At 40.3% G+C, this 25,159-nt stretch overlaps 1 protein-coding gene across 1 annotated transcript in view; it reads right to left on the bottom strand.

The window, feature by feature from the left end:
- FARP1 (FERM, ARH/RhoGEF and pleckstrin domain protein 1) overlaps positions 1–13,558 on the bottom strand; it is a 208,702-nt gene extending 195,144 nt beyond the window's left edge. The window contains exon 1 of the mRNA XM_027674662.1: positions 13,286–13,558. The gene's annotated coding sequence lies outside the window, so the exon portion shown is untranslated. The remainder of the gene's footprint in view (positions 1–13,285) is intronic.
- Positions 13,559–25,159: the final 11,601 nt, after the last annotated feature.

The raw sequence follows: 25,159 nt of genomic DNA, 5'->3' as shown, positions 1-25,159 counted from the left end.
GACACTTTAAAGCTTTCATATTCTAACATGCTTCTAACATCTTACAGAACAGAATTCACGCTCAACTAACAATTTTGGTATTTTACTCCCCTTTCTTGTCTTTAGCATACCCAAGAAATTCTAAGATATGCTTCTGCTATCATCCTTCAGCTCAAAAAACAGACACATTAACCAAAATAGGTCATCATGCCTTACTAACACAGATAAAATGACTAAGCATATGGTAACAAAAGGGAACCTTAAGGTCATTAATCACAAACTGCTTTAGATCAGTATAAATATAATGAGTAATTACACTCCAAGAAAACAAATACATTTAATATTTTAAATATCATGGAAGATAGCAGAGAAAAATCATTAAAGTTTAGAAGAATAGAGACTGACAGATCTACCATCAGTGGTCCAGTAACTAGGTTACAAGTGATCTTGCTGAAAAGCCAGCTGCCATGAAGACAAACCCCTACACAGGGAGTCCTCCAGAACTGCTCTGTCCCACAGGTAACAACTCTGTACTACAACTGGACAACCCAGAGCAGAACAAAAGTTTCCCAGGGAACTGAGGAGACTGCCACAGCTGAGCAGCAAGGGAATAAACTGTCTGCAGAATGATGAAGTGTAGGAACACGTAAGGGATGTGGTCTGCAAACTGAGTGGGAAGTTTAAAGATTTAGGAAGAACTAGAGTAGTTTTACACAGGCCAGTTTGCCAGCAGGAATAATCCCCAACAGAAAGATCATAAACTAGGAAGTAGATTTTTCTTTTCCTTTTAATGGAAGCAGTGGTATTTAAGACATCTGAAATAAGCCTGAACAAAAACTTGAGTCCTTATAGGGAGTACCCTTGAATCAGATTATGAATACAGAAAAGACCATTGCCAAGACTCTTACTAACACTGGCTCAAGCCTGTAGTTACCTAATACTTTTCCTTTAGTCAATCACTGAAAATACAGCTCTGCAGGCAATGAAAACAACAGGAAGCTCATCCTACAAACCACTGAACAAAAATTAAGCAAGTAACATCAAGGGTAATTATCAGTCAGAATGTAAGGACCTGTCCTATACAAAGTAAAAGGTGTTTAGTGATCAAAGTGTCTAAATGTTAAATGACAGAAAAATATATTGACTTTTAAAATCCATGGGAAAAAATGAGATTATTTCTCTTAGTGGAAAAAATGACTGAATAAAATAAATAACTAAATAAATCAGGGTCATTAATAGTCAGATTCTCTTAATAATTGATAACTGTCTCAAAAAACAGTGCATGTTTCTTTTTATCATATGTACAGAACAAAATGTATGTGGAACTTACATGACAAAGGACAGAATTTTAAATATATTTAAATTTGAATCTTGCGATGATCACAAAAAAAAATTTTAATTGACTGTATTCAACCATAGGGAGAAAAAAAGCCTTTAAAAAAATCCATTAACATAACTGTCCAAAACCAGGCTTGCCATTTGCAGTCTAAATCACACCAGTCATATACAGGATCTGCTGCAGCATTTAAAGGCTTCATGCCAAAGTTTATTGGGCCATCAAAATGCCAGACGAGCCTCCAAAGATGTGCATTCCTTCCTTACTGCTAAGAAAGCTGTAGGACTCATGGAAAAAGACTATTACTCAAAACTTACATACTTACACTTTCGTTGAAGATATAAACAAACGGCTAACAAGTTCCAGAACTCCATGCCAGAAACAGTTTGGCTATAAGCTTACTGAAACTTTAAAAAAAAAAAGAAGTGTGTCCTTCCATCACATTTACCCTATCAATGGAAGAGACGATTATGAATAAAAAAACAGTAGAATGCTGTCACAGATAGTAACTGCATTAAAAAAAAAAGTTGAGAAATAAAAGTATGCATAGAATTCAAGAAGGAAAAACAAGTAAATATTGAACAAAAAATCAATATAGCCAGGTTTGGAGAACATCAAATAATCCTCACTACCTGAAAACCTGGTAAAAGTAGCATCAGTAACATTCCACCTTCATTAACGGAATTATTCAGATTGCAGACTCTTAGCCCTTTATTTCTAGAAGAAAAACCATAGATTCATTTATTTTTAGTAATCAAATACATTTCCCTAATGATCCTTGCAACAGTGACAATATTGTTGATTTAGGCTGGGGATTTTTTAATAAACTATTGTTAAAACTAATACGAGAGGAATGGTTCTTCCCAGGACTGCCAACTGCAGCACACATGACATGCAGAAACAGAATCACAGAGACTGGATTTACATCATGTTTTTCTTTTACCCTGAAAGAAATTCAGCCTTATTAATGAATCAGAAAAAAACCCACACATACCGCAAAACACTAAGAATCTGTGCATATGGGAATTTCATGGAGGTGGAAGAAGGGGAAATAAAGAGTGGACAAAAGAAACTGGCACAAAAAAATGGGTTACTGCTTTTCCCTCTAACACGAGCTGACTGCATATTGGGTAAGGATAATCCCCCACAACATTCCATGTGTTCAAAGGTCAAGAGTTTGGCTTTTCAGCTGTCCCCATCAAATGTTATTCCCTGAAGAAAACACTCTGAAGCTGTCCCATAGCACACACACTCTCAAACTTGAGGGTTAAGGATTCTAGCCCTGCACAGCTTAATATTGCACCAGGCACCACCACAGCCCTCAATGAGGGCAGATGAGCACTGCCAACACTGCATACTAAAGCAAGAAGTACAAACAATAAGCACTGAGATGAGCTTCTAAAGGCTATTCTATCTATTACAAAATAGTAGGGACACGCTATTCACATGCTCAATTGATTCGTTGTATTCCAAGTACTCATTTCACCTACGCTGTTGTGTGACTTTAATTTAAAAGCAGAGCTCCCCTCTCTTGATGCTTCAATAGCATTGATGGAGGATAAGAGTGGCCCCACCAAAAGCACCTAGCCAAGTGGGACCCCTGTGTCCACTTGCTCAGTTACAGAGGAACCACTCCAGCCACTGCACCATATATGAAAAATCTTTGTTTCTCAAACTGCATATATATATATATATATATATATATACACACACACATATATGCATACATATATATATGGTAGAGTCCTCAGGCAAGCACCTGGACTGTTGCTATTCCTCCCTGTAGTCCTCCACAGCATGAACAATTTGATTAAAATTCCTCAACAGGAGAGCACTAAATAAGCACTGTAAATTAAACAAAACTATGTTGATGATCTAGTTGCAATTACTTCCAATTGATTTGAGCCTTTATTGTTCCCTCAAGCTTTAAACTTCATAGATAAAAAAGGATCAGGCCTTACTGGAGGAATACCAAAGAAGGAGGTATGAAACTTTCCTTAAGCACATTCAAGAGTAACCAGACTAGCTTGTTCTCATGACAAAATTCCACTTAAAATTAACCTCCAAGTCTAATGAAAAAAATAGGCTATTCAAGGATTTGCCATAAACAAGCAAGCTAATGCTTAGAATAAATTCACTGATTGGTTAACATACATGCATCCAAATGAAAAACTGTTGCAAAAGTCAGACACTGCCAAAAGACTTTAGGAAACTTTTACCTGGCTGATACAGTACAATCCAGCTCTTGGGCATGTCAGCCTTTTTCAAGTTGAGGCAAATTGTCACTTGATTGCAAGAGAAAATGCATACAAGTGAAATGGGTTTGCTAACTGCAATTCAAATATTCTACGAGGAAACAAAAGCAGATATTCTTATTCCACTCCTGAGAACTCCTCTGCAGAAAAATCCTGGAGATCCAGATTTCAAAACATCCTCTTAGGTCCTGGTACATATATCATTAGGTTGGTTTTATAATTAATTTTCAGATATTAATTTCATTAGACTAAATCTCCTTGTAAGAGCCAGGCCTATTATTCTGATTTTTCTGTTCCATATCTCCAAATCATATTTTCCTTCCCAAGCTGGAGCAGTTCTCAGATCACCTTTTTCTGAAATTCTTTCCTCTTGGAGATTAGCCCAAAACTGTCACAGATACGAGGCTCTAAAAACTTCTAGACACATTTTACATTTTTCTATAGACATTTTTAGATGTATAGCTACCATTTTCCCTTCATGGCATATATCCAAAACTCAGTTCCAGTCCTGGGGTGCTTTTAAGTGGAAAGAACTTTGTTCAGGTTGGAGGAGGCAATTTGTTTTGATGAAAGCAGACAGAAAAGTACAATACAGACTCTTCTTCAGGATTTTTTCTATTGAATTATGTTTACACCAGAATTAAAATTTTTGAGTTTTTTTGAAGGACAGACATCATCTAACCCTTCAGCTATAAATATCCTCATATCACACTGATCTTGCAGAAAATTTGAATACAAAGATGAGGGGACATACCTAGCTCTCTCTTTTATTTTCTTTACATGACACAGGAAGGGAAAAATGTAGTTCTGTTACTTACATCCATCTATTGCGGTAAACACTCAAACAGCTCATCATCTCTAGAGCTAACTACTTCAGCTTTAAAGAGGTTATTCTTTGTCTGTGTATTAGCTGTTCTCATTATATTTTCTGCTTTAAATAATTTAAATAATAACATAACACACATATTTTCAAACCCTATTCTCACTTTTAAGGAAAAGAACTTTGATAGAAAATTTGATAGTTTTATGTACTGCCCAAGGAAATTTCACCAACAGATTTAAGGGAGTCAAAGCGATCCTAGTAAATACTGGATTAAGAGCAATACTGCCTTCAGTTTGAATGCTTTCACATACACGTCTGAATTTTCTTGAATATGTAGACTCTTGCGTTTGTTATTTTTTTTAAAGCAGAGAAAATGAAAAGTCCGTATCTTGGTTCCAGAAAAAGAAAATGCCTCTGAACCCCCTCTTCTCATCATATGTAGAAAAACACACACACACTCTACTCCATCATAACGGTGATCTAATTTTTCAATCATAGACTTGTAGTATGCTGGTATTAGTCCCTAGCTTGCCTCCATCAGGTACTTTCTCTTCATTCACGAAGACAGGAATGGCTTCACTGTGTTGAGTTTTCTCAAGCAGAGAGCTACCATCAAGTGTCATTTTCTTGACCATTGCTTCAAATGACCCTTGAAGCATTATTACAACTAGAAACTGCTCCAACAATTTCTCTAGTGCCTCAGTGTGCAGCCACTGCACACAAAATTAAGGGAGAAATGTTCATGGTCAGGGTATTTCCTAATGGATAATTTCCTGGTACGGAATTTAAACTAGTCCTTGATTTGCATTTAAAAGTCTGGACAACTGGAGTTAAAAATCATGCAGATACCCTGCTCTTGCATCATCACTCTGGTACCTCATTGGATAAAGGCACACTACTTCATGGCTATAGGAAGCACTTCCAGATAACTTTGGGAAATTGCACTTGGTGTCAATATGGACAAGGTTTTCGATGAAAACTTCACTTTATGGACAGGTTTCATTAGTACTACTTCTATTTTCTGCCCTTTATGAGCAACTATGTAAAAGTACTCACCTTTGATGACCAACAGAGCTAATAAAAAATCATTTTCCACCCAACTGATACTCTTTTCTCAGCCCCTGCCCAACAAAAATCCAGCTGCTGCATGGCTCGCTCCACCACACACTTCCTGTCCTGCCAGCCTTCCCAACCCCTCTCCTGACACTCTCCTATTTACTCACAGCTAATTAGATGGCATGAGGCTGCACTTGCTTTGAGCAGTACCTGTGTGACTACGCAGCCAACACACGTGCTAATGGGGCAGCTGGCAGGCAACACAGATGACCTCCAGCAACAGCTGCAGTGATTTGAGTCTCTCCTCTATCTACCACTTATTCTTTAATTAAGTTTCATTATTTGTCTACCATGGCTGAAGCTGCCCAACAGTTTACAGAGGTACAGAGCAAGCGCAGTCAGAAACAAAAACGCAGCACTATCATTCAAGCCTTACTTAAAAAAATATTGAGATAGAAAAAAAGTGCTGCCCCATAAAGTTACCACCAACAGCTTCTCCTCTCCCGCAGGCCTATTTAGAAATTCTTCTCTTAAGAGGTTCACTTCCAACTCACATGTTTCAGGTAAAGGGATCCTATACTCTTGGAATTGTGACATTAGTGACTTATCTCAAAATTCAAATATTACTAGTAAAAGCAGAGCTGTGAGCAGTACTTAATTAAAATACCTTTTAAAATCTTTTTTACATTCAAATGGTAGAGTCATTTGCCCTTCTCTCCACTACAATACTATCACACCATCTGCTTTGTCCTTGTTTTTTATTTTTTTTTTTTTGCTATTGAGGCACTTTGAGGCTATTTTCTGCTAGCTTCAGTTTCAGTATTTATTGACTGCACATTCTAGGTATCCTTTCCTTTTTTCTTAATTTATGTTTCCTTTCATGGTTTCTAGTATTCTATCTTTCACCATAGTACTGAAAATTATGCTCAACATTTCAAAGGGCACAGAAGGGAAAAAATGGCACTCTTCACCAAAACATTAGACTTTAACAGGTTACAATAGCATAACCATAACTGATATTCCCACATGCGCATAGTGATGCCTCTGTTTAAAAAGCACTATTGAATGTTTAATATGTTAAAGGCAAACATAAGGGTTTCAGGTCTTACAAACACAATGCAAACCAAAGATTTTTTTTCAGGAGGAATTTCCACAAGGATAAGATAGGAGCTGAGGTCTTCAAATAAAAGAAGACTGCAAATTAGCCAAGGAGGTTAACCTTACAGTTTCACACAAATGAAGTTTAACTTCTATAATGCACTGAGACTATTTGGTACATAAAATTATATACACTCTTAATTTTCTAAAAGATACAGCAACTGAATACCCTTCTACCCATTCTCCCTTTAATGTTTTTCATATTGTTAAGAGCTTGAATACTAACTATTCCCTGGAAAATAGGAAAGTCCTGAGAAAAAAACCACAACTTCTGCAGATTCTTAGAGAGAGCCTTACAGAGAGCTTTACCTCCCTTTTTAGCCTGAATGTTTGAGAAAATAACTTCAGGCAGGACAAACTAAACAAATCATACTTCTACTTTATCTGAAAAAGACACTGCTATTATACACCACAGCAAGAGTTGGCCAGAGGCTTCTCAGTTGTAATCACTGTTCTTGCAATCATAAGACTGCAGAGAATTAACAAAATAAAACCAAATCAAATTACGTTCACTTTGATGGTAAGCTATAAGCAGCAGCAAACTCCAGAATAACTGGAGAAATGAGAGAGATGGACAGAAAAAAAAAATCCTTAAACCCTCAAATGATATTACATCCTCCCTTCTCATAATAATAGGAAAACCAGGGTGGCTAGGGAAATGCTCCAAGTCTTTCTGATACCTGCTGTGTTCCCAGAGCCTCTGAATGACGTGAAGCCCTCTTCCAACTGAATAGTGATATCACCACATCTTCTTTTCCTCTTGGAAATTTATTTCCAGTTATTTATTAATGCAAGGGAAAACACCTCCTTTATAAGTAGCATGAAAGTCTGCTCAGCATTCCTGCCTCTCTTTGCGCAAGACTATGCTTTAAACTCACCTCATCATGGAAAAAGGCAACTATGGAAGACACACTTGTCAATTCATATAATTTAATAGTATCCTTCCCCTCCCCTGAACCTTCAGGCCAAAATCAATGCCACACAAACCTGCTGAACAGGGAGCATAATTATTCTAACACGTGCAACCAAAGCGATAGGGAGTTTCACAATAAAACTGATAAGGAGAGACATAAAAGACTGATGAGCAGCCTGCCAGTTATCCACTGCTGGGCTGGCAAAGGTCCCCTTGGAACACCTTTAGTATTGTTCAGTGAGGAGATGGAGGCTAGGACATGTCCATAAATAACACTCAGAGATTGAAAGAGTGAACACGTAACATCTGCAGCTCAAGTTCTTAATCCAGGCACAGAAATAAATTATTTGATAGAGCATAGCCAACAGAAAAATCCCCAATGCAGAGCAGAAAGAGCCAATTAAATGCACACAGGTTACTGAGCAGCTAGATTCTTTGTGCCACACTTGCTATTTGAATATATTGACAAATGCTTTCTTGACCTGTGCCTGTGGTGCAGATAACTGAAAATAAGGGCCGTTGGTTAAGGAGATGCAGTCGTCAGAATTGTTAGTGACCAGAGATCAAACTACTGGTCCTGCAAATAATCAGGTGTGAAAGACACAGAAAGGCCAATAGTGGCCAGCAGAACAAGCAGCCCCAGATCAGAAAAGGAAGCATCCAATGATGCCAACTCTCTTTACTGCTAGGGTTTCCAGTATACAAGTAAGTCATCTTTTGACCTATAAAAATGTGTATTCTTCCCTGGCAATATTTTGTGCAAGACAATTTAGGTACCTGAGTAGCTTGTCCCTGAGGCAGCAATCCCATATTCCCTATGTACACAGAACATAGTCCCTGCACTCAAGCGCAGCTGTTTCAAGCAGGGATGGCTTGATATTAGCATCTCTGTTCAGAAAATCACAGCTTTTCCTCAGATAAAATAGCCCATGTGACATCTCCCACTGCAGAATTTCTATAATTCTTTGTGTATTATATACCCAAATACCTTGTGTATTATAGAAATATATGCTTTGGGGACACCTATACATAAAGGAGGACGGGAAGGTCCCCTTTGGTTGCCCAGCTTAGCCTTTTCACTTGTGTGTTAACATACCCAATAAGGGAGAGAGTAGGAAACAGCACTTTAGAGAGCCTTATAAGACAGCATAATCACATGTCAAATGCGAGTGTAATAGTTTCTTAACATACTTCCATTATGGCAAATTCAATCACCCTGCAAGGTCCACACTATTACTTTGCCCCCACCCCAAGGCACCATATTTGGAAGGAAACGTGGATGGAAATCATTGTTAACATTGCTGATCTATGGTACAAGATTTATTAAATGAGTAGCAATCTCCAGCACTGATGCCAAGGTAGCCAAAAAATTGATTTTAATGATAAGAAGCAGAGCAGTGCATAGGCAAAGCATCCCCAGTAAGGGAAGCAGCAACAATGTCTCTCTGAGACACAGCCTCCCACCTCCCACCTTTCAGTGGGCTTTTACCACTACACCCAATTTATAACCTGGGAAAGAAAACATTGTCTGGAAACACTATCCCTACTTTATACTAAAATACCACCCAACCCCCCCAGTATTCCTCACGCCTAGTAACAAACGTGTATTGTACAGAAATCGTCTCCTGTAAACCTCCGTCTCCAGATCTCATGACTTGAGAAAGTTCTTTCCTCCATTTTATACAGCGACACAAAACCAGATTTTACTGTACAGACTTAACTGTGTAACACTAAAAGGCACATTACAAAAACCAGTTCCCCTGAAATCAACAGAAACCAGAACTTTAACACCTTCCTGAACTTCATCAACAAAGCTTCATTTTATTTGAGTACCAGCTAACAGACCCACCATTCTTTTTTTCTTTCAGTCCTTTTCAACAACCAAACATTAGAAACAATTTCCCTCATCTATATTTCCAGAATAATAAAAAAAAAAAGTAGTTGCATACCCTGCTTCTCAAATCCCCCAAAAGGCATATCATATTTTCATTTCTCAAAACATTTAATCAAGTCTACTTCATTACAGACAAGGCCAGAAAGCTCATCATCCTGCAACTGATGATAAACAAGATAGTGCCCACAACCAATAAAGACTGACCTAATTGTCTGATTTGCCTACATTTCTGCAGGCCAAATTTACTGACATTTTGCACAAATTCAAAGCTGATTTGAGCCTGATGACCTTTTATACCTCTGTAATTAGTCTTCTGTGCCCTTCCAACCAGAAAAACAAGATGCCCCTCCACTCTCCCTAACTCAGCAGTCCATCTGTAAACTACAAACTTCACCATCTACTCAGCCACTCAGAAAAGTACACAAAAAAAAGAAAGAAAATACACAAACAGCAACCTTTCAAAGTCATGAAATAGAGCCTGGAGAGAGCCTTTTAAGATAAACATGTCAATCTCTAAAAGAAGAAACAGAAAAAGCAGAACAAGTTGGTGGACCCAAATTCAATAAACAGCATTTTTATCATGCTTTTCTAAAAAAGACAATATAAAATAAGGACACTGGCATAGACAAGCATTATGAAAAAACAGCGGGGGGCAAAAAATCAAACCAGAAACCAAACTCAGTAAGTTTAATCCCTATAGTTAACAGTACAGCATGAAATGCACAATATATTGATTTGGCACTAGAATTTAACCAAGACTAATAATACAGAGGTTAAACTGCTGAAACATCCACTAGAGTTTCATTTATGTATATAATCAGGCATTGCAACACAATCCTACAGTTGCAAAAAATATGAATGTAAGCTTAAGAAGATGAGTTGAGTCAATTTCATTAAAGTTCTGGATCCCAATCCCCACTGCAGTCGGCAAGACACAGATCTGCATTTCCCTAAACGAAGCAGAGGGGAGGGCAAGGTCAGAGCACTGACCTGCACTTCAAATTCCAGTCTCAGGAAAGGGGGATGGACAACCATTAACAACCAGGGAACAGGCAATATTGTTCTCTGCACAGTTTTTCACCTTGCAAAAGCTGAGGGGGCGCACTCAGCTGGCGATGCGCACATGATTCTTTAGCCCAGTCTCTGAAGTGTCTCTGCCCAGCAACCAATTTGTCACTGCAAACACTATGAAAACAATATGGTCCTGTTGACCACCTTCCCCAGCTTCACGCCCTAACAGATCCCAGTTTGGGAGTCACCACAGCAGTCAGTCCATTTAAGAAATACGTGCCCAAGAGCAAGTCAAAGACTTAATGCAAGGATATTTCAAACCAGAAAACAATTTCTTTTGCATAGCTCCATCATGAAGCATACATAATCTAAAAAGGTGCCAGAATTGGCAGCCTCACATTCATCAGTGTCAAAATTTTTTATATTTTTTTAAAAGAGCTGCTAGTTATCATCATATATGAATTTTTTAAGAAGAAGGTTGGATTTTTCCTTAAGTCAAATTAATCTAAGAATCAGCAGGGAAAATTTACTCAATAGCTCTACAAATTTAGAATTCTCTATCTGAACTTTAATGCAGAAATACATCTCTTGGAGCAAGTCTTCCTCTTTTCTTTTTCAAACCATCACATTTGAGTGACGTTTCCACTTAGGTGATTTATCTTTCACAATTTTCTTTCAAAAAGTTTGGTTACAAGTAGCATGCTTTAAAATATTGATTACAAAATGACTAATGAACTGTGTCAACCTAGGGGGAAAAAAAAGGAAAAAATCCAATTTAAAGTCCAACCATTAAATAAAAGTCAGGCTTGGATATTACATATTCAATCTCATACCAACTTTTGACATTTTGAAGTTCCATGTTACTGTTTGTGAAACATTCTGCCCACTTCCCTAGTTTGTTAAAAAAATAAGAATGCAGAAGAAAAAGACAATAATTTCATTGACTATACACAAGATTGTGCAAAAAACAAGCTGAGAAATACAGCTTTCTAACCCCTTCCTATGATGAGGACAAGTCGGCCCTACTGGCAACTATCCCTCCCACATGTATCCATGGTTCTAGATTTGAACTTAATTCTGTAAGGACAAAAGACTTTACACTGTGTTTGGACTGATATAGCCAGATATAAGCCTTTAAAAATAGCCATCATAATGCAGTATATTACATATAACCTCTCATCTTTGTTCCTTGGAAAAGAAAGAAAGAGACTATTGAATCCTTGAGCAAAACCAAACGGACGAGAATGAAGCTCTAAATTAGGAAGCAAAAACATTAGGTGGGATCCCTGCCCCACACAGTTGTTACCCGTGCTCAGCACGGGACAATTCTGATATTAGGGAAGGCCAGGGCAAAGGGGGAAGACCAGTTCTCACGTAACTTCACTAACAGCCCGGTCCCCACTTCATGTGCTCGTAAGGGTAACTATGAGCTCCAGGGTGCAACACAGCAAGCACAGCATACACAGGTCCCGCCCTGGTCCTGTCGGCCAGCCCCAAGTTTCGAGACCCTGGCAGGTCGGACATGTGAGGCATAGCTAAGAGGATTCCGTACCTTCTTGGTTGCGGGACCATTTTTAAAAGGCTCAGATCCACTAATTAGCTAGATATCTCAATTCTTGCATAAGCATCCATAAGTAGGGGAAGGAGATACCTTAATTCAAAAGTACTTTTAGGGCTTTTCTTAACAGGTCCCCTTCAGAATTTTATTTTGTTGGATCGATTCCAACGTCAGCTGCTTGCTGCGAATTGGAAGCAATACATGGAGCAGGAGTCAAAATATCTGAGGGATCCAAATAATAGAACAGCTGAGAGATACCGTTCCTTTAGAGCAATCACCCTTCCACTCTCCAGGGAGTGACCAAAAGGCTGTGACCGAAAAATGCACACTACGTAGCAATTTCATGCCAGCAATCAAGTATTTCCGGCAAGTTTAAATAAACTCTACAGAGTTTATGCCTGCTTTAAAAAGAGAGAAAGCAGCCGTATCACAAAAGCTAAGGCCTATTACACATGAGCTCCTGTTCTGAAAATAAACTGCAGTTTACACTAAACTTTCCCCAGCAGTTCCCTGCTGGCAAAGGCTGATCATAACGAACAGCAGGAAACACTCGGTTTGAAAGCGGCGAATTCTCCAGCTCGAGCACGGGCGAGGTGGTGGCAGAGGCGTCGAGGGAACAAGGCTGGATCCATCCCTGCGCACCCCTGGGTGTGAAGGCAGAGGGAGGGAGCACCAGGCGGCTGCAGCCGCTACAGCCATTCGGGTACACCACCCGGCGTGGTGGCACTGGCCGGGGACGAGCAACAGCCAGTCCCGTTCCCGCCGGGCCGCCCTGGACCGAGGCGGGAGGGAGGCGCGCTGCCCTCGCACGCCCCCCTGGAGAGGTACCTCCCCGCCGGCTGCCGGCCTGGGCTAAACCCTTCCCCGGGCCGTCCCTCCAACTCCGCCCGGCACCGCGCGTCCCTCCAGGGCTCCCGCCCCGCCGCCGTGGCCGGGTCCCTGCTCAGGGTGAAACAAAAGGCAAGGAGCTGCTCATCCGCCCTCGCCGCCGCCCGGACTGCGCCCGGCCGCGGTGGCCCGGGGACGCGGGGAAGGACGGGCGGTCCGGGCGGCGCTCAGCGCGGAGCCTGCCCGCGGATTACCCGCGGTAATGGGATTACGCGGGGCCGAGCGGGTGTCCGCCAGGCTGTCACCGCCCGGGGAGAGGGCGGCGGTGCCGGAGGCGGCGCTCCGGGCCGCCCGCTGCCTCCCGCCCCGGCCGCCCCGCGGGCGGGTCCCGCCGCCCGCCCCGCAGCCCCGGCCGCGGTGCCGCCACCCGCCGCCGCTCCCGCCCGGCCCCATTGTTTGCCGTGCCGCCCTTACCGTGCGCGGGGCTGGGGCTGCGCGGGCTCCCGCTGGCTCTCCTCGCTGCGGCTGGTGCAGGGACAGTCGCGCTTGGCCGCCGGAGGTCCGAGCCATTAAAAGCTCCGCGGGGAGGAGGAGGAGAAGGCGGTGGCAGAAGCGGCGGCGGCGGGGGAAGGAGGACAGCGAGGGGCTCGCAGGAGCAGGGTCGCCATGTCCGGCTTGGCAGCGCGGGGAGCCCACCGGGCCGGCGCGGAGCAGAAGGGAGGCAGGCGGCGGAGGGGCTGCTCCTGCTGCCGCCCGCGGACCGGGGGAGCGGGAACTGGACGCTGCTCGTCGCCGCGCTGCCGCGGCTGCACCTCCCTCCCTTAACCCTGCCCCCTCCCGGAGGGGGAGCCGCCGGCGGGAGGAGGCGGCCGAGAGCCCCCTCCAGCGTTCACGGGCAGCGGCGGCCGGTCGGATCCGCGCTGCCGGCGGTGGAGCGAGCGGGACGCCCGCCCCGGCGGTGGTACCTAGGCAGCCCGAAACGGAGAGGGGCGGAGGGCGCAGCGAACACCGCCCTGCGCTGCTGCTGTGCCGAGGGGGCTCCAGATCCCTTCTTCCCCCTTCTCCTCCTCCCGGGGAACCAGAAGGGGCGAGCAACGCCCGGGAAGGGTTAAACCTGGCTGCAGCCTCGGGGCAGGAGGAGCGAGAAGCCCCGCGGGGTCCCTGCCCCTTCCTGTGGATTTATGGGACCATCCGGCGTAGGCGCCCACCGGGGCACCCTCTAGGAGGGATGTCCCCTGCTACCCGTCCTCGAAGAGGGAATAGGTTCGCCGGCAGCTGCGGGGCTGTTAAACTATGCGGGTCCTTCGGGAGGAACCAGGACACTGCCTCAGGGTGTGTGTGCATTAATGGATACCCCAGCTCTTCTGCTTTAGGAGCGAGGCTTCAGGAGCCAGCAGAGAACAGAGCGGTGTTTCATGTGCCGGGAGGCGTCCCTCCATATTCATCATACTCCAAGTGCGTGCCTCAGGTGCCAGAGAAACCAAAGGACTAGGTGTGTGCGCATACTCTATTCACACTTTCGGTTACTAGATCGTCGTAAACTCTATATTCTTCCTCGTTAGACAACCCCAGATCACAGCACAGTGAAGTTTAACCAGTAGTAGCAATCTGGGCTCCAGGATCTGTCTCACAACAGTCTCCACTCCAGTACGTGAGTAGAAAGCAGCCCACCAGGCAGAAGCCAGGGATGGGTGTGTGCCTTTTTTAGAGACCCTGTATATTCCCTCAGGGAAGATTTAGAGCTACAGCAAAAAGGCTGTCACACCTAGGGCCAGCAGAGTTGTCCGCATACAGCAGTTCTTAGATCACCGCTATATATTAGCATAACTGAAGTGTTAAGGCGTGCATCTCTCTGAGCCTTCTCCAGTCTTTTACCCAATGTTTTTTCAGGAAGAAGACTGAGTGGTGCACGCAAATGAGTGAGGCAGAGGAGACCTTTCAGGTCTTTGAAGTTCTTTCAGTGACCCAAGAGGGAGCAGTAAACTAGGTGTGTAAAGTAACCCTTCTCAGCACCTAGCATTTAAAGATTATTTGAGGAGCCCTACTACTATACCTACTTTCTAATCACTGGAGGAAACAGAAATTATATGCGAACTAAATTTTTTTTTGTCTAAGCCTTGGCCTTGCTTAATCTGCAAAAGACAAATTCTTCTGCCGTCAAGAGCAATGCCTCTCTACGCACAAGCACTTCGCTACAAAATACCTCAATGCATGTGCCATCCAACCTCGGGAGATCAACTTGTTTAGTCAACCCTGAAACCCTAACTAAAATACATACATTACTGACTGAAAAGCTGGAAACTGTCTTTAGCTGTCGATATTTGATAGATAGTAATTATTGCTATTTCCCCCAGACTTCTACTTCTGCAAAATGCACCATCTTTAGAAGATCAAGAAGAAAGATTACATTCTCAATCTTACAATGCAGAATGGAAATAGAATAGAAATAGAGTAAGAGAAGAGAATATTTCAGTTGGAAGGGACCTACAACGACCAACTAGTCCAACTGCCTCACCATATGAACTGTGGTTAAAAACACTGACATAATAAAAAGATAGCCTTTTTCCAAGTACTTATTTTGTCAGCAGCTTTTACTCTTACCGAATGTGCAGTTACGGTAAACACAGCACTTAACATTTAGAATTTCCTGGTGCTTTTTATCTACACTTCAGATCACTAATGCCTCATTCACACCTAACAAAAGAGTTGTTGTAATCTACACCAAATGAGTGAGGTCATCTTCAATGCCTTCCAAGTTTGTGTGACCTTGTTTCATTTCTCAGTTCTAAGATAATATAACAGGTTGCCCTGCAGCTACCGGTCATTTATTACCAAGCCCAAAAAAGAAGCAGTGAAACGACAGTGGCATACTTACCGAAGCCTCTAAGATGGTAGCATGTTGATCATTTCTCCTATTGCCATGGACAAGCTTGCATGTGTTTACTTAGTTAACCCATCGATTTTTTCTGAAGGTATCTGTGACAACTAGGGACTGCCATCTAAAAAGACATCAGATTTTCTTTAAAATGGATTTCTCTATCTTGTAAATTGCAAATGGCAGCAACTTGCACTCTTCTGATGCGATAACTGAGAACAGTATTCATGGCTCCTATTAGTTTCTGGTAGTATGCAGGATTGCATTTCTTCCCTGTTGTTTGAGATGTGGAATTTGTTGGTACATCAAATAAACAGGAGAATTTGAGAGAAACAGCCTGCATTTGTTTTTGGAAAGTCACTAAAATTAGAAAAATGGTTCTAGTTAGTTCATGTTTCTGAAAAAACAAAACAGGTAAGCTGACAAAGATGAGAAGAGCTAGGACTGTATATCAGATTAAGCAAGACTAAGCTGGCATGATTCGTTCATTTCTGCTTTACCTGATAAAAGAGAACCCAAGGAAAACAAAGGGAAGGGGAGAAATATGCTAAAAGGATTTTGTCATCTTGAGGGACTGCCTCTCTGTGCCTTCTGCCTTTTCCCCCTTTAGGAAAGAAATAGCAATGGCTACAATGGAATGCAAATACAGATCTCTGGAAAGCCTTCACTTTTCCACAACTCTCATGTGCTGAGAAGATTTGCAGTTATTTTTTCACTGACATTCGTTGTGATGTTCTAGAAGGTATGCATGTACGCAGGCAGTTTGGGCACAGTACCTGCAAATTGACATTTTCACCTGCCATGTGGCAACTTATTTGCCTATCTGTGTGCTTTGTCAGACTAAATTGTTGGATAAACCCCGAGCATGCGGACTAAATTCTTTGGTCTGGTTTGCACGAAGATTAGACTGGATTCTTCAGTGGTCCTTCTGGCCTTACGATCTATGCCTCTTTTGTAAACCACTTTAAAATATGTGTTGATTTCAAATGTTTTGCTGTGTTTCATTAAGGCGAGATGCTAAGATGCTGCCCAAACCGAAATCTATGTATTTCAGAAGTCTAGTAATTTCATAAAACATTCCACAGATGTTTTCCCTGGAGCCTGAAATTTTGTTTCAAAGACCCTTTCAGCAAATACTTCCATGCTAGATTTATCAGTGTGTTCATGTATAAATGTGGTTTGGGGCTCAGTCTTGCAAACCTATGGTGTTTGATTGGTCAGTTTTAGGCTCTCATATGTTAACTCATGTTAACTCCTCTGTTTTTGCTAATTTCAATGCAAGAGCATGACATAACTATTCATCCAATTCTTCCACCATTATTTTTATTGCACATTTCATAGCATTCAGGATTCCCACCTTTCAGAGGCTTTTTTTTTGCAATATATTTTTGTCCATATCTTCTCAAAATATTATTACAGTCATCAGTTATTAATATTTCCCCTAGCTCTTCTGGTAAGGTTTCTGATGTTGAACCAATGTGTCTTTCTTGCTTCCACATTGGAATGCAACGTCCAACTTACAGCTAGAAGCAGTGGTCATTTACAGTTTTCATAATAGTGTATAATACTACCAGTAGACCATGTCTTAACTTTTGAGGGGAAACAAAAAAAAAAACACAAAGAAAAAACCCACATGTTTAGCCAGTTAATAAAGGAGTGAATTTCCATTATCAAACTTCAGTATTTCCATGTGAAAGAAATATTCAACCATTGAAAAGAAGCCATTTAAGCACTTAAAGCCAGCTAGTTAACAGATTTTGTTTACTGCTTGCTCAAAGCAGTGAAGGTCGTGAATTAAAAGAGAGCCTTATAATGGTGTATGCAAAAGTTTCCCAAGTCCTTAAGAATTTATCTAAAGAGAACTTTTGTGTATCAAGCTGTTGGAACAAGGCCCGCTCTCCAAACTCAGCACATCATCATATAACACCACCTCTGTTACCTCATCATATTTACCTTGTGTTGTCCAGTGTATTTTCGTGTTTCAGGATTAAAGTGTTTCTTGCTGCATATCTGTGCTCAAATAATCACCAGTGCAATAGTTAATAGAGGAATCATCTCTGAAGCTCCAGATCTAAACTATTTGTTTGAAATTCATGAACGATTTATACTCCTCAAAACTACATAGGTTGTGTTGGCTTATACTTGCTTCATGATTGCTTTTTCCCATCCACTAATCCAAGTAGAGGAAAAATGTTAATTTTTAAAATTACACTGAGGTTTCCAAAGTGTTCATTAATGGACAAAATTGTCAACTACTGCAATGTAAGTGGAAAAAAATAATTTAATATAATTATTGATAAAATCATCATTTATAAAATTACAACTATCATAACATTCAAAAAAACAGAAGCCAAGGAAAATTACAGAGGTTTGGTAAATTAAAAAAAAAAACATTTTGCTGTTCATATTCAGGCTTCCTCTCCTACAATTCACTTTTACCTTTTCTCCCAAAAGAAGGGAAAAAACCACTAAATATCAGAACAAAATATATATTCTATGCCAGTATTTCCACCTGAAACTACATACCTCCTCTGTCATGGTGAGGAGAGAGAAAGAGAAAATATTTGCAGAGCCAAAAAGATTTCATATGAACAACCAACCAACCACATTAATCTTTCAATACTACTTTGGAGAAGAAAACTAAATGCGTTGTTTGAAACAGAAATGGCTCCTTAGAATTCAGAGTCTAAAACTCCCAGCACCATAGTTCATTATCTTCCAGTGTTTTTGTAATTTTGGACAGAACAAAGTGTTTATCTGTTTAAAGAAATAAATAAAAAAAAAGGAGAAGGAAAGAAAAAAGGTGAAACTTTCCAGAAGGACAGTGCAACTAAATTCATTAAATGATTTTGAGACCATTTAACACTGTGATGAAAAAGAACCTTTTAAGTACCTGGACTGATATAAGTATATACGATTCTAAACAAAAAAAAGCGCTCCATTTTTGCAGCCCTTTAGTATTTATACCATGAGTAAACACAGCTGAAAAGAGTCCCCTTGCAAACATGCAAATGAAAACAATATAGAACATTAAACATGGCTTTTAGTATTATCAGACTTAAAGAGTCCCGTGAAAACAATAAGCTCTTGCTCTCCTCTCCTCAGCATCCCCCTGCCAATATTTTTGCTGTGACCTCCTGCAAGGTAATACTTCTGGAATGTATCAAGATGTCTGAATAAATCCTTCTGGGATAATCCACACTTTAAAGTGGTGGTGAGGGAACCTTATCTAGTGCTCTGTTGCATTCAGGATCTCTCATACGCCCTTTCTAACTTCATGCTGGGTGATAGGCATTTTATTTATACAATTGCTAGTTACAATAGGTGCCTTAATTACTGTCTTGTCCATTGCAATATTCTCCTGTTTTAATGTTTAGAACCTCTGAATCTCGCTGGGGAGAGCAAACATCAATTCAGCATATGACTTTGCTGTTTCAGAATGCAGCCTCTGAAATTAGCCTGCTCCTAAATATCAGACTAGAAGCCAGGTCTTTTAAGAGTGGCAATTTATATGCTTCCCATGTGAAAAACATAGCAGAATGAAGAGAAACAAGACCATCAATTTTCTATCTGTTTCATGTAATTAACACAATTCCTTCTTCAAAAGGAATCTCTGAAACTTTCTGTTCTGAAAGTGAAAAGCATTAAATAATTTACAGAAATAACATTTTATTTTAGAATGCTTAGCAAAATTTGCATAATTTATGTTTTATGAAATCAAATAATTAAATGATTAGAGGCTTGAAAAGCATTTATTTTCCTGCTTATTATCTTTTATCCTGCAGTTATTTTTCTCAGAAATAAAATTCCAGTGAATGAAAATGAAACAACTGCTCTAGAAAGTAGAATTTAGATTAAAAAATATGAAGAATAATTTCCACTTCATCCATGAGAAAAATAATCTACAATGACATAGTCTACTTTCTACTACAGTCTACTTTCAAATCAGGAAGGCCATTTTTCCTTAAAGGTCAGGTAGATTAAGCGAGCACCCTTTCCTGCCATCAGCTCCAATCAACTTGCTGACAAAGACACACAGAATTGTTGGTCACATCCCTCCCCGTGCAAATGCATGAGGTGGTCTGTCACTGTCAAAGATACTATTTAACCTGTTCTGTTGCAACTTGGGCTCTGCCTGTAGCTTTCAAGTATGAGTGATGAATGCTGTCTTGTTGCCACGATTCTGATTCTGAAGAGAGAGGGAACAGTTTTTGTTTACAATATCTTTATTTTCTGAGCTGTACAGCACAGGTGAAAGGTTTTTTCGATGCCTGTTTTTTTCCACTTAATAATTCAGAATTCATTACCACTACTTCCAATTAGATAATTTTCCCATTCTACTTGAGAGAAAAAAAAATTCCCGTCTGTTAATAGTATGTTTTTCTGTTTTCTCAGTTAGTGGTCTGCATGTCAGCATTATGGTGTTCCATATGTTTTCAGTTTATTGCAGTTTTCCACTTTATAAATAATTTAAATGTGAGATTCACTGTTTGCTCTGACAGTGAAACAGAGAAAGCAATTGTTTCTGGTTTATCTGTAATGTTTAGGACACATTTGTCCTTTAAAAATATCATGTTTTCTCCAGTGACCATTTGCTATGTGCAACTGAATCAAAAGAAAAAAAGTCTTATTTTTTAAATACTAGATTTAAAAATGAACGTGACCTTAATATTAAACTGGATTGAATTCATCCTGCTGAAATAGAACAGGCCTAACCAGAATAGTTCCCAGGAAATGTTTTAAAGCACCAGGCATTTTAATAACAGCCTGTACTAAATTTAACTGGTCCTTTATAAAACTGATGCCCATTATCTCATGTTTTTAAATTCTGAAATGCATTATTTTCTTTGATATTTCCAATTGCTTCACCACTGACTGTTTAGTTTGTTCCTCCCACAGTTTCTCTGCAGTTGATAATAACACTTGTATCGCACATCTGTACTGAGCCATATCTCCCTTTAGCACAGGGGAGGAAATCTTAATCCCTATTTCCTGCTGTCATCTCTCCTCCTAAAGAGGCAGATCAATAACAAAGGAGCTGCAGTTCTCATAAAACTGTCCAAATATTAAAATGGTTTAATCTTCTACTAGGGAAAGCCAGAGAGTCTCACCACATGCCTTACTTTTTACTGCACTTTGATCCTTTGTGCAAGCTGCAAAAATTCCACATTTCAGATCTGTGACATTTGAATGAATGATGAAAAAATCCAAGAATATAAAAAAATCCATTATCTCCTTCAAAATGGTGCAGAAAATAAAGGATAAACATTTTATTATGTTTTGATTTGATTATAGATTTCTCTTTTGTCTTTTATTTAGAAGCCACTGTAACATGTAATAGTGTCAAGGTAAGAAAACTTTTTTTATCCTTCTCAGGCCCCAGAGCAAGCATCTACATGAATATTAGCTCTGAGATATGTTTTACATGAAGTGATTCCTGTTTTAGTTGATTCTGTACAACCTGGGTGAAGAATTATTTCTCTCTCCCAAAGCCCCATGCAAACATAGTGAGATTTTGATCTCTACAAACAAAACAGTGAGGGAGAAGTGAGGAGTCCTGTAATGAAGGATGTGTACAAATGGCCACGTGAAGCCTGATCAGAGAACTGGGTGTCTAATGGGAGATTGAGTAAGGGAGCTTGAGGGAAAGAATTCAACAAATTGGACAAAGGCAGAGAGATCCCTTTCCTAGCGTACTCTCTCAGCTTCTGACAGCTGATGATTTATGGACTTCTAGAGCAAGTAGTCTCCTCAGGAGCACTTTGCTTATTAACTGTTCACACACCCTTGAGTAATTGGTCCAACTCTTTTTTCAACTTCCAGACACATCCATCAGAAATTACAGTGTATGATAAAATATTCCTTGTTGGTTTTAAACATCCTATTTAATATTTTATTTGAGTAGTATTTGATCTCGTGTTGTGAAAAACAGCAAATCGTTCCTGATTCACCTACTCCCCTATATTTACAACTGCGTAGACATCTGTCCTGCTTCCTTTGTAGTCATCAGCTTTTTCTATTCTGAAGACCCTAACCTTTTCAGTTCCACCTCAGATGGCTGCGTTGCCTACTTAAACTTCTCACCTCTTTCTCAACCTTTCCAGTTCTGCTGTATTACCCATTTCTGGCACTGCATCAGGACTGCATGTGAAGTCAAGGCAGAGGTGCACAGATACAGAACAGCTCGGGCAACTGCAGCACCTGCTGCTCAACTCCCTCCTTAGGAAGGAAGAGGAATTCTTACAAGAAAAAACAGCCTAAAGTCATTCACCAGTGCCCGTTTTCCAACTAAAGCAATAATTTTCTTCTAGTTACAGTAAGTACCAGAGAAATTTAGGATTTTGGGGAAAATTAATTACAATTCTTTTTTAGATGATCTGATAGAAGCTTGCTTGCTTTTATGGGTTTTTTGTGCTCAGGTATAAGAATGATGAGAAGAGTCCAATTCTGGCAACTTGGAGATTTGGGCTAGGCCATTTTTATGTAATTTGTTTGGGTTGTGGTGGTCATTTGCTCGTCTGTTTTTTCCCAAGGATAATAAATATTATGGGATTGTATTTTAATTGCAACAAGGGCAGATGAAGACTCTCTTTTCAAATTTAATATAACTTTTCATCAGTTAACCCATTTTAGCTTTCCACTTGAAATGTTTTCTTACCACACTGCCACCTCCAGCTACATCTTTAAGCTTTTACTCATTTTAAGGACAGGAATCCACACTTGTTCATGTTAATACAGGGCAGAGGAGCTCATCTACAGAGGTGCCGTTCCTTTTCACCTGCTCCCAGAGACTGACAGGCAATCCCAAATGAAACTCATTTCCTCCTTACCCTGAGGAGGAAGAGAGGTGGCAGGTTCCAAAGACAGAGTTTGGCTTGGTAGCTGCAAGGAGCAAGTTGCTATGGCTCTCTCATTCTACGAGGCATTTATTCATGGGTATGTACTTTATTCAGACTTTTTAATGATGGGAGAAACAGACAGGGAGAAGACCTGGCTAAACCTGTACTTATTTAACACTCTTCTTTCTTTTTGTTTTCTTTCTCTAGGGTTGTAATAGACAATTCTCAAGACAAGCTATTTGCTCTGTGAACAGTTTTCCAGTAAACAGATGTTAAACACTGCCTATACAATGATCCTATTAAGAAACAGCATCACAAAAAAACAGGGACTGTAAAGTAGCAAACATTGCCTTCTAATAGTCAATTGCATCATCTCCATCTACTGGCCAGAAGAAACTAGCTGGAGCACAGAACTGCTGAACTATAACCACTGCATCCATGCGCTTCTTTGCCCTAACTATTGAAAAAAATTAGCAATTTTGGGGAGTTTTGTGGGTTTGTTTTTTTTCCAGGAATACCAACTCCTAAACAGACAAAACTTCACAGTAAAAATGTCTCTTGATATTTTATTCTCAGATATTTAAAAATGATGATGTTGCACAATTTATTTCAAGTAATTCAGGCAAGGTTATCTTCCCTGATTCAAGATCCTGTGTTACATTATTTTTCACCAATTTGAATCCAAAATGCGAATTATATTTCAAGCTTTTTTTTTCTAGTTGAAAGATTAGCATTAGTTTTTAAGATAGTATATGAATTGAATATTAAACCTTTTAATTAATTTACATCAAATCCTATCACTGCAAGATAGGAGTGTGCAGGTATTAAGGAACAGAGTTTTTTTTAACAGCACACATTACATGAAAAACCCTACTTCAGATATATTTAAAACAAAACTTTCTCTTGCTACTTAGGAAAAGATCAGCCACACGTTTAGTGGTTTAGTGCAGAAATAGTAAGTTGAAGTAATATCCCCTGTCTTTTTTGCTCCTTACCCACCATCAAAAGATAGTGGCCAACTGCAATAGGTAGCAAGTAGAGGTAATGGTGTAGCAAGTAGAGGCAGAGACAAGTGATGACTTTCCAGATCAAAACTGACTGAAGTTAAACTTCGAATTCCCATCAGTCACTTTTAAGTCAGGAACACTTCACTATCTACCGTGGGTAATGGTCCCCTGGGGAGTGTCTGCTAACATGTATCCTTCCCACTCTTCTGGAAAAAAATTCCAAAATTCCATTCCAGCAACCAGTATGGCTCATCTGGTGCCACGGGGGACTTTTGAACCTCCTCTGCTAGCAAGAACACACACCACCACATCCTCCAAAAAACCCCCCACCAAAAACCCTTGAAAGCATGCACTGGTTCCTGTTAAATTTTCAGTATCCATCGCTAAGGAAGTTAAATTCCACTACGTGTACTTGTGTGCATGTACATCAGTGTTACATCAGCTCAAGTTATTCTTAAACCAAGAGTGGTAACAATAGTAAAGTCAAAAGACATTCTGATTTCATGGTTTAGCAGCCAAAAAAATTCCCTGCACCTGAAGTGAGGTCATGGGCAGCTTACGGAGTAATGAAGAAAAATCATAAAAGCCATAACTGACTTGTATCTCCTAGGCACTACCTTACTTTCTTGAAAACACACAGAAAATATATCACTGGTCTGAACCAGAGTGATAGGGAAAGATCTGTTGCAGAGATTGTAGATAGTCTCCTCAGAGCGGAAACTGCAATTCCCTGCCTCCAAACCAAAGAAATTAATTTCACACAAACTCCAGCCTTGCAGGAGCTCATCAGGAGGAGATACCATCCCAGGGTGCCTCTCCCAGGCTGGTGAGAGCTGAGAGGTGACGTGGCTTCTTCTCTATCAGGTAATTGAAAAGATCAGAATCAATTCTGTGAGCAAAATTTGTGAACTCGTAACAAATGTAAAGACCAAACATTGGGCCTCATGGTCTGTGAGGAACAAGACAGTGCCTTTGAAAAGCAAATACTCTGACACACAAAAGTGATCTAAAACTCAAGAGAGAAATCCAGATTTCTACTGGAATAAGTGTATTGTGACTGAGGTTAGCATTTTTGTATTCAAATATATGAAACACACAACTTTCATGTCCTGAGTTGGCCTCCATTCCTCATCTCCTTTGCATTATAGAAGATGCTGTAGAAGCCTTTTCCTGAATGAACTCATGACTTTTATCCAATATTGAGCCCATACCTCTGAAGTCTCAAAAGATGTTAAGCTGTGCCAAGAGATATTCTTCCTTGAAGCAGCACAAACACTTTCATTATAATCAAAAAAGGAAAGGATCTGTACTAAACAGATGCTTATATCCTCTTGACTGCTTCTTGGAAAACAAGTAATGCATTTCTTGAAATGTAAGATACTGTCGAGCCCCACACAAGTAGCTAAGTTAGCAAAGTAAGAGCAAACCAAATTATTAAATAGTAAAGGCTAAGGCTGCTTCCCAAAGATGCACAACAAAATACTTTTAAGTTGAAAAAATGGAGTGGCTTTACTTTTGTATTATTTTTAACAGCACGCTCATTGTATTTGGAAGACTCAGTGTATGTGTACACCCTTATAGATACCAGTAAGGCAAAAATAAAGCTCCAGTTCAAGAGCCTGAGGCA

This window comes from Neopelma chrysocephalum, unplaced genomic scaffold (assembly GCF_003984885.1).
Source record: "Neopelma chrysocephalum unplaced genomic scaffold, ASM398488v2 Primary Assembly neopelma1_25, whole genome shotgun sequence".
NCBI classification, from domain to species: domain Eukaryota; kingdom Metazoa; phylum Chordata; class Aves; order Passeriformes; family Pipridae; genus Neopelma; species Neopelma chrysocephalum.
The sequence above is the reverse complement of the archived record's forward strand: the minus strand, read 5'-3'. Positions and strand labels throughout refer to the sequence as shown.